This window comes from Osmerus mordax, chromosome 25 (assembly GCF_038355195.1).
Source record: "Osmerus mordax isolate fOsmMor3 chromosome 25, fOsmMor3.pri, whole genome shotgun sequence".
NCBI lineage: Eukaryota > Metazoa > Chordata > Actinopteri > Osmeriformes > Osmeridae > Osmerus > Osmerus mordax.
In genome coordinates this window covers 10,818,244-10,828,811 of record NC_090074.1, presented here as the reverse complement: position 1 = coordinate 10,828,811, position 10,568 = coordinate 10,818,244, and the positions used below count along the sequence as shown (strand labels likewise).

Genomic DNA, 10,568 nt, shown 5'->3' with positions numbered 1-10,568 from the left:
ACAAATCGATAAATCACAGCAACAACTAGAACATGGCTCGTATGTCTAGGGGTATGATTCTCGCTTAGGGTGAGAGAGGTCCTGGGTTCAAATCCCGGAAGAGCCCATTACAGTATGCTTTATAAGGAGGTAACCTGGCAAAGAGGGCTCCTGTTCTATTCCCAAATCAATCCTTTACCCAACGTCGATCGGGGTGATTTGCTGCGGAAGTTTTTCCAGCTCTTTATGTCTACGCATGTTTTGTGACAACAAATCGATCAATTGAAGCAGCAACTGGAACATGGCTCGTTGGTCTAGGGCAGGGGTCTCAAACTTAACTAACCTGGGGGCTTCTGGAGGTAGAGTCTGGGTGAGGCTGGGCCGCATCCAATATTTCACAAAAAAAGGGTTTCAAGTATTCAAAAAAAAGTACAACTGATCCAATCTTTAGTTCAATTACAGTTCAGAACATGAACGATTCTTCAGAACATAAACAGGTTCTTCCGAACATGAACGGTTCTTCAGAACATGGCTTCTCTTGCCTACTCCTTGCTGCCAGAGACCTGGCAGCGCTTCCTCTCACACAGTTGTGCCACATTTGGCTTGAGGGAGGAAGCCATTGAGACCCTCAGTATGGCTTGAAGATGCTCATCAGTAAGTTTGGACCTGTACTTTGACTTATTAAAGTTCATGGTGGAGAAGAGCTTTTCACACAGATATGTGCTCCCAATAAGGCACATGGTCCGCTTGAACATCCTGGAAAGCTCAGGAAAGGTGGGGGGCAATTCTCTAAAAAATTGTCCAAGCTTGTCTGCTTTTCCACTCACCTCCCTGAACTTGGCTTTGAGTTCAGAATTGCACTGCAGGTTAATGAGCTCCATTTGAAGCACAGGAGAAGCATCTTGCACATCGAAGGAGAAGGGGTCCGCAAAAATTTGAAAAGTGGCTCTGTGTGTCTTGAAGTCTGCAAACCTGTGATCAAATTCCTCCTGTAGCTTTACAATGGCATCAGCATACTTCTCACCACTGAAATGGTGTGCCCACATCCATGAGTGCCTTGCATGCTGGGAAATGGCAGAGGTTTGTCTGAGAGAGCTAGGCTTTCCATAGCACAAGTTTTGTGGAGAATGCTCTGATGTTGTCGTAGGCAGCACTGACAAGCTGCCCCTGGCCTTGTAACTTCTTGTTCATTCAGCTCCTGTGTGATGTCAACAAGAAAAGCTATGTCCATGAGCCATTTGGGATCACTTAGCACAGGAACAGCCATCCCATTCTTCTCCATGAAGGCTTTCACTTCTGCTCTCAACTCAAAAAACCTCTTCAAGACGTTTCCCCTGCTGAGCCAACGTACCTCGGTGAAGTAGAGCACATCCTCATATGCTGACTATTTCCTCCAAAAAGGCGCGGAACTGCCGATGCTTTCGGCCCCTGGATCTGATGTGGTTGATGCATTTCACAACAACAGACATCACATTGTCAAACGTCAGGCATTTGCTGCAAAGGGCCTGCTGATGAATAATGCAGTGCAGAGCAATGGCCTCCTCCACACCCTCCTCTTCCAGTTTTCTTTGAACAAGTGCCACCAGTCCATTTCTCCTCCCTGTCATTGATGGCGCTCCGTCGGTTGTTATTCCAGCAAACCTCTTCCATGGTAAACCGGCATCCACAATGGTATCACACAGCTGACGGAATATCTCCTGAGCGGTGGTCTGGCCATGCATTGGAATCAGTGTGAGCAACTCCTCCATCACTTCAAAATTGTCGTCAACACCACGGACATACATTGCGAGCTGCACAGTGTCAGTGATGTCTGTGCTCTCATCAAGAGCGACTGAGTATGCACGGAAATGTTTGGTTTTCTCACGCAGTTGATCGTAAATGTTACCTGACAGGTCAGAAATGTGCTCTGCCACTGTGTTGGCTGAAAGGTTGATGTTGCTAAACTGACCCCTTTTTCCGGACAGACTATACTTGCAGCCTGTAACATGCACTTTTTGATGAACTTGCCTTCTTTGAATGGCTTTCCCGCCTTAGCAATCGTCTCACTCACCACGTAGCTAGCTTCGACTGCCTCATCACTCTCTTTAGACATTTTTTAAGATTGGCGACCCGGTCCTCTCTCTCATCTCCCTGGTATTTTGCATACTCCTCATGTCTAGTTACATTTAGTCATTTAGCAGACGCTCTTAGTTAAGTAATGGCATCTAATGTTGTATTCCTTGTGCACCGCAACTTTTTCTATGCATATAAGACACGTCGGGGTGCCCCTGTGCTCAACAAAAAAATATTCTGTCTCCCACTTTCCCTGAAATTGTCTATGCTCGTCGCCAACTTTTCTCTTCACGGCAGGTTTTGAGAAAGACATGACTGGAAACGAAATTGAATGAATGAAAATGCGCGGGCCACACTAACACTAAACTGTGTTAGTGAGTCAGGTGGCTGAGCGGTGAGGGAATCGGGCTAGTAATCCGAAGGTTGCTAGTTCGATTCCCGGTCATGCCAACTGACGTTGTGTCCTTGGGCAAGGCACTTCACCCTACTTGCCTCGGGGGTATGTCCCTGTACTTACTGTAAGTCTCTCTGGATAAGAGCGTCTGCTAAATGACTAAATGTAAAGGTAAATGTAACTGTGATGTCAAGTAGCGGGCCCCAAAATATCATCTCGCGGGCCTCAATTGGCCCCCGGGCCGCGAGTTTGAGACCCCTGGTCTAGGGGTATGATTCTCGCTTATTGTTTTGTGACAACAAATCGATCAAAGCAGCAACCAGAGCATGGCTCGTTGGTCTCGTGGTATGAATCTCGCTTAGGGTACAGGGAGCCTTTGTGTAAGCATGTTTTATGACATTAAATCGATCAATCGAAGAAACAACTAGAAAGTGGCTCGTTGGTCTAGGGGTATGATTCTCGCTTAGGGTGCGAGAGGTCCTGGGTTCAAATCCCGGACGAGCCCCTTACAGTATGCTGTTGAAAGAGGTAACCTGGCAAAGAGGGCTCCTGTTCTATCCCCAAATCAGTCCTTTACCCAACGTAGATCGGCGTGATTTGCTGCGGAAGTTTCTCCAGCTCTTTTTGTCCAAGCATGTTTTGTGACAACAAATCTATCAAAGCAGCAACCAGAGCATGGCTCGTTGGTCTCGTGTTATGAATCTCGCTTAGGGTGCAGGGAACCTTTGTCTAAGCATGTTTTGTGACAACAAATCGATCAATCGAAGCAGCAACTAGAACATGGCTTGTTGGTATAGGGGTATGATTCTCGCTTAGGAAGCGAGAGGTCGGGGGTTCAAATCCTGGACGAGCCCATTATAGTATGCTGTTGAAGGAGGTAACGTAGCAAAGAGGGCTCCTGTTCTATTTCCAAATCAGTCCTTTACCCAACGTAGATCGGGGTGATTTGCTGCAGAATTTTCTCTATTTGTCTAAGCATGTTTTGTGACAACAAATCGATCAAAGCAGCAACACCCGGGGCACATTCGACTGGCTATCGCGACCAATCAGCTACCTCGGTTCTAGGTTCGAGGGCCAATCGGATTCTCACCCCGTCCAATTGCGTCAGGCCGATTGAGCCAATCGGAACACGTACATCTCCAATTACGTCACACCGATAGCAACGGCGTCCACGACCGCAGAGACCCCCGCCGAAGATGTGAGATGAGTGACAGTAAGTCGCGTCAGTTCATTCATTGCAGGATACGCTATTTCCAGTTGTTAGCAGTACCGCACCGCAAAGGTAAATAAATACATACATAGCTAATCAAAATATAATCCGTTTGACATTTCAATACATGTTATCGTTCATCGGGTCAATGACAAGTCATATCACGAATATTAGAGTTTGTCATTTCAGAGTTTGTCATGTACAGTAGCTAAAGTAGATTTCCTCAGGTAATGTAGTATTGGCTGTCATTTACTTTTTTTAAGGGATTACTAATAGGTTACTGTAGCGACAGATGTTATTCGGACTAGCAAACGCAATATTTAACCTGTTATATATTATAGATGTCACTGGGGACAAAACGAAATAAAGAGAACTTTTTCACTTGTGGTAATAAAGTGACCCAGAAAAAGTTTAAAAAAAATATTCCTCTGGAAATAGTAGCTAAATTTTTGATATGTTAAAAAGCTACCTATAACAATAAATAAATTTTATTGTACTAGTGTGAAAAATCGCTCCTTTTACCTTTTAGATGTCGAGTTCAAAAAGCCACAAAAGTATGGGGGATGGGGAATGGATGTCCCGTTTGAGGAGGTTTGCCAGCTCTGGGGTTTGGCCTGCTGATGCAGGCAACAGGCCAGCCCCAAGACAGAAGAGGTGGTATGACCTCTTTCAAAAGGTATGTAAAATGACCAAAAGATCACTGAAAAAAAAATGGATGTATTCTGATGGCCTATAAAAGATTACTGAATTGCCAGAAATACCAGACACAGTATGGGACCTTGATAAGGATAATGAACAGCAACTTCAGTGTCAATGTCATGTTTAGTCACCAATAGAAGATGATATGTCAAAATGGTCCATTTCTATTGGGTTGTTTTCTTTACAAAATGTGTTTGTTTTATTTGGAACAGATTGAGAAGTGCCCGTTGCAGTTACGTGGCCAAAGAATGCTGTTTGGTGGGACACAGCAGTGTACTTGTGGCTTTCATAACCCAAAGGTAATGTGAATGAGACTTCTTGACACCAAAACACTAAAAGAATCACTTTGTGATGTGCTCAGTAATGTGATGTCTGACATGGATCTCTCTGTCCCTAATCCAGCCAACCACTGGACAAACTGTGGCAGAGACCTCTACCTGTGCTGCCCCTCCCCCACTGGGAACGACCTCAGCCTCTGCCTCTGCCCCTCCTCCACTGGGAATGGCCTCAGCCTCTGCCTCTGCCTCAGCCCATGTCCCAGCACGGCCCACACTGACTTTGTCCATGGTGACTATTTCAATATTATTATTGTCATACAAGCTTTCAAATATGGACAACCACTGATTACATATGATGATGGCAAAATGGAAGAGCATTTCAGGTTTACAATGTAATCCTTTGATAAATGTCTCTAATTGTCACCACAGTTTTCTAAACCACGATTTGGAGGCTCACATGGCGCTGTTGCAAAGCCCAATGTGAATGTGGTTAGGAAAGCAAAGGTAAATATGATTATATGTAAATATATATTTATAGGTTAATATGAGCAAACCTAAATCTTAAGAGCTTGATTTGATTTCATTGAGCTCTACTTTTTACAAATGCTTCCCCCCCTCCTTCTCCCAGTCTCTGTCCAGTCCACCCACCATGACAGGAGACACCCAGGCCACTGCCAGCTCACCTACGGCCACTGTGAGGACCACCCCACCAGGCTTTGGTTCCCCTAAGGCCTCTGTGAGGACCACCCCACCAGGCTTTGGTTCCCCTATGGCCTCTGTGAGGCCTAGAACACCATCAAGCCCTGCCATGGCTTTTGTGAGCACCGAATCACCGTTCTCAAAGCCCCCATCCACCCCCTACAAAGCCTCCGTGAGGACATCTTCCCGCTCCAGCCCTGCGACGACCTCTGTGAGGCCCAGCACAGCTTCCAGCCTCAGCACTGTCTCTGAGACCAGCACCAGCCCTACAACGGCTGCTGTAAGTGTTGTGTTCTTTGAACTATTTTTTGTTTCATAGGATGAGGATGTTCTCATATGATTGGGCTATTCTGTTTTTGTAAATATATTTCTCTTGTTTTGTAACAGGATGTGCATGATGAGGATGAGCTTGCTGCTCCTGGCCCTGCTCCTGGCCCTGCTCCTGGCCCTGCTCCTGGTCCCACTCCTGACTTCTGGCTTCCTGTCAGAATGAAGGAGACAATCCCGGTTCAGGACCAGCGGTGGATTGCGTCCACCCTGTTTCAGTCTGGCAAGCTGCGTTTGAACTTGAAGCTCTGGTATGAGCCACCAGCCTCTGCCCTGATTTACCACCAGGCTCCAACACCGGACCGTTTTTTTGCCCACAGGCTCTTGGTATGGATGCCCTATCACTTGTGGAAAGTGAGGGTATTCTGCCAAACCTGTGGGAAGCAGCTGACGGGGTATGGTGTGCACAAGAGGGTGCGGAAGGTCCTGGACGTGGACCGGTACTACCTGATGGTGACGGAGACACTCAGGTGCACTGTGTGTCGCCTGACCCATCTGGCAACCAGTCAGGCTGTCCTGGACCAGCTGGACCTGCCTCACAGGAGGAAGTTCAGGATGATCCTGACACGCTTTTGAGTTAAAAATCTACAATCATTTTCTAATAATGCCTGCTGCAGGTCCTTACATTATTGAACAAGTTCTTGAAACTAATCGGTCTTTTCTTCAAGGTATGCTTGTGACATACGGGTCATCCGCATGTTGCGGGAACGGACCCTCGGCAACAGCCCGGCGTGCTTGGTGAAACAGCTGCGGGAGAACCATGGGGAGCAGTGGTTGGACCGCCTGGCCGACTACTTGGGGGAGTGTGCGGCCTTTGTTAACCAGCCCAGCCTCTTCCCAGTCACCTGCCAGGAGCCTCCACAGCCACTCGATGTCCCAACCAGCCGGTGGGTGCTGTCGGTGTACGGGAGGGACATCATCAGCCGTATGGACCATATAAAGGCGTCCATCACGTCAACCTTTGGGTCCATTTTAAAAATGGACTCCACCATGAAGGTAATAAGATGAAGAAAATCCATTGTGGCAATTATGCCACAATGAAAACATGAATCCTCAATGATTTGTATTCTTATAAGCACACATACACACATCCATGCCTTTGATTAAGACTGTAGTAATAAATACATAAACTTCTGTGTTTAGTTAATAGATTTTCTTTTGAAAGCTCTCATTAAGTTTTTTGTGTACATTTTGTCATTTCAGATGACAAAGAAGCTGGCTGGTGCAGCAAAGGGGACTGCATTCTGGGTGACCTCGGTGGGGAACGAGATCGGCCAGGTCCTCGTCAGTGTCCTGACTGCCCAGGAGGGACCGGGGCTGGACCCGATGGTCTCTGGTCTCATTGAGAGGTACACCCAGGCAGGTGCAGCTCCCCCGGTCCTGCTCTATGTGGACTGTGGCTGCTGCTCGGAGGAGGGGGAGACCAAGCTTCAGGCCAGGTTTGGTGGGTGGCCAGACCTGAAGATAAGGCTGGACATCTGGCATTTTATGCGGCGGCTGGCCGTGGGATGCACCACCGATGCCCATGCCCTGTACCCCCTCTTTATGAGCCGCCTGTCTGTGTGCCTCTTTGAGTGGGATGCAGCGGACGTAGCCCTACTGCGCAGGGTGAAGAGGGAGCAGCTCAGAAGGGAGGGTGTGCCCCTCATCACCAACGACATGGTGGACAAGGCCATCACCAAGGCTGAGCTGTCCCAGTTCTGCAGGCGGAGGACACGTGGAGTGGACGCCACGGTCCTCCGCATTGAGCAGCTGCTGCAGGAGCTGATGGGGGAGAAGGGGAGAGACCTGCTGGGAGTTCCGCTGCTGGACCAGGCAAAGATGGAGCACATCTGGCGCACCCAGAAGAGGCACGTGAAGTGCATCCAGGATGTGCCAGGTGTACTCCTGTACACGGAGACAGGCAGTTCCACCAGGGAGGGGATCCAGCTGACCACGTACAGGTGTGCAAGAGGCTCCACCTCCTTGGAGTCCTTCCACTGCCACCTGAACAGGTTTATTCCAGGTTGGTGTAGATTTCATCATATTATCAATATTCTTACCGATGACATTTTATTCAAATAGCCTTGTTCATCATTGTTCACGTTCTCTCTTTCTTTTTTTTTGGAACGAGTGCAAACCTGCTCAACTTCCAGCTGTACCTCCTGGAAGGCCTGAACAGGTGGAACCAAAACCGGGCAGCGTCCTCCATCACCACCAAGCGCATGGCGCTGTTGACGTACGCGGGGGACGTGCTGGAGTCCGTCAACAGCAACAGGGAAGTATGTCCCCTCCTTCATCCCGCCGAGAAAGTACACCGGTAAGTCTCGGCAAATATGAATACAAATAATTATGTTGTTAAGAGCTCAGTATTTATGCATTATGGTAAGTTCCATATCTGTTTTTTAATACTAATTAGCATTGCATTGTTGTTCATGTTCAGGAGAGTTGCTTGGGGTGAACTACCTGCTTAGGCAGACAGGGCAGCCCTTGCAGGACATGGACCCCGACTCTGAGGAGACAGACCAGCTGCTGGAGGACCACGCCACAGAGGAGGAACAGGCGGATGAAGGGTTTGAGGATGAAGGACAGGACCTCACTATCGGTAGTGTTTCGGAAGACTTCCCCTCTTCCGCCCTGCCTTCTACCACCCTGCCTGTGGTCCCCACCCTGCCACTCACCTCCTCCACCCTGCCTTCCACCACCCTGCCTGTGGTCCCCACCCTGCCACTCACCTCCTCCACCCTGCCTTCCATCACCCTGCCTGTGGTCCCCACCCTGCCACTCACCTCCTCCACCCTGCCTTCCACCACCCTGCCTGTGGTCCCCACCCTGCCACTCACCTCCTCCACCCTGCCTTCCACCACCTTGACTGTAACCACCTCTATCCTACCTGTCACCCCCACCACTCTGCCTTGTCACCCCCATGCCTGTAGCTACCACCCTGCTTCCCCCCATAACCCAGCCCTGTGTCCCAGGTGCCTCCTCTCAGGTGCCTGAAGAACAGCTGGTATGTTAACTTTTTACTAGTAACTAACTGTCATTCATAGAAACTAACAAGTTCAGTAGATAGGAAAGTGTCTGAATACAAGCGCAATTGATTATTAGGAACAACACACAGTAATTGACAGCAAACAAATAAAACACACAGCAGCAGTAGTCAATATAACAAACCTTTGCCATAAGGTGTTCAGCACTAAATGTCAAATTGTTGAATGTTTCAGGCTGTGGACGAGCATGGCATTCCAGGCATGGATCGAGTGGATAGACTGGCAGAGTGCTTAGTGGAGCTGAGGCATCAGACCAACATAACCCTCCATAACCAGCAGGTCAGCAAGACATGCATTGTACAACAGATATTTGTTTATGTATTTATAATATATAAACATATATAATATATGTTTTCTTTCCTTCTTAGGTCAGCAACATTGTGGGGCTGTGGCAAGACCTGCTGGATTATGACAAGCAGAGGGTGGTGTTTGCTGCGCGGCACCTGGATAGGCTCATCAAGGGGCGGTTCCGCCACAAAAAAAAGGTGGAGTTCACGCCAGGTGTGGAGAGTGTGGAGAGGTGTGTCCTGGGGTCCACTGGTTCGCCTACTCAGTGGCCAGACTGCTGCCGCCTTGTGGAGGCCATCTTCGTCCGGCTCTCGGACATCCACAAGAGTCCCAGGAAGCAGGGGAAGAACTGCATGTCCAGGTGGACTCTGATCCTGCAGGACTACCGCAAGGTCCGGCAGCTCATCCTGGGCAATGGGGCCATCATGCAGGACACCACCCTGCAGCTGGTGGAGGTGAACCAGTCGACCCTCTCCCAGTGGTACAACCGCAGGGTGAAGAAGCAGGATCTGGCTGTGTTGCAGCAGGGCATAAACTTGCCAGGTCCTCTGTCTGTGGCTGACGAGCCTCTCCTGCCTGCCAACATCCGCCCTGCTGTTGCTCCACCTCAACCCCAGGGAGCAGCCCACACCTACCACCTGCCGCAGAGCACAGCAGGGCAGGCAAAAACCAAGAGGCGGGCAACATGTGCAGCCCCAGCACCACCTCCAGCGGTCCGACCCAGGCTGGCAGCCCAGAGGCAGCTCTTCCCTGGTCCTTCAGCCGCCCTTGGAGGCCCCACTCCCATCCCTATCATGCCCCGCCCTACCCCCATTGCCCCTCGCCCTACCCATATCGCCCCTCGCCCTGCTGCCCACCCTACTGTGCTGTTTGTCTCCAGAGCCCCTGGTATAAGGCCACCCTCTGCCCCCTCTCCATTGATGGTCCCCCAAGCCCTGCGTTTTGTCCCACCCTCTTCCTGCACCACCCACCTTCCCCAGCTTCGTCCTGCTCCTGGTCCAGCTCCCCATGCCTACCAGAGGAGAGTGGAGGCCAACAAATGCTGGAGGTGTGGCCAGAACAGAACGGCAGAGACTGGCCACAGCCAGTATAAGGGGACTGTTTACTGCCCCTCTGCAGAGACTCTTTCCAGAGAGCAGTGGCTGGAGGAGCAAAAAAAAAAAAGATTCTTTGGGCCTTTGTATATAGTTTTCATTGTTTAGATATAGTTAATGCTTAGATTTCCCCTGTGTATATAGTTTTCATTGTGTAAATATTGTAATTTAGCATATCATTTGCCTGTATATATATAGTTTTAATTGAAGTTGTTGTTCATATTTCTATTTTTACACTTGTGGATAAATATTTCTATTTATCAACTATCTGTTGGTCAGTCCGTCGTTATTTCCCAATCACTACTCTTTCTAACCAAATACGGCAAGTCTACAAGAAGTAAGAGCAGCAAAAAGTGATTAACTTTACGCTTGCTTGCACACATTGTTTTAAAATATTTAATATATGGATCATGCAAGTGTTGAAATGGTAAGTGCCGAAACCAAAAAGACAGAGCTTCAGATAAGAGCACACAAGCTCAGAAGCCACACAGTTTGAGCGATAGATAGATGGATGGATAG

At 48.8% G+C, this 10,568-nt stretch overlaps 1 non-coding gene across 1 annotated transcript; it reads left to right on the top strand.

Moving 5' to 3' along the window:
- The first annotated feature begins 2,858 nt into the window (after positions 1-2,858).
- On the top strand, positions 2,859-2,930 carry trnap-agg (transfer RNA proline (anticodon AGG)). Its single transcript has one exon. It is a non-coding gene; the product is annotated as a tRNA-Pro (tRNA).
- The last annotated feature ends 7,638 nt before the right edge of the window (positions 2,931-10,568 follow it).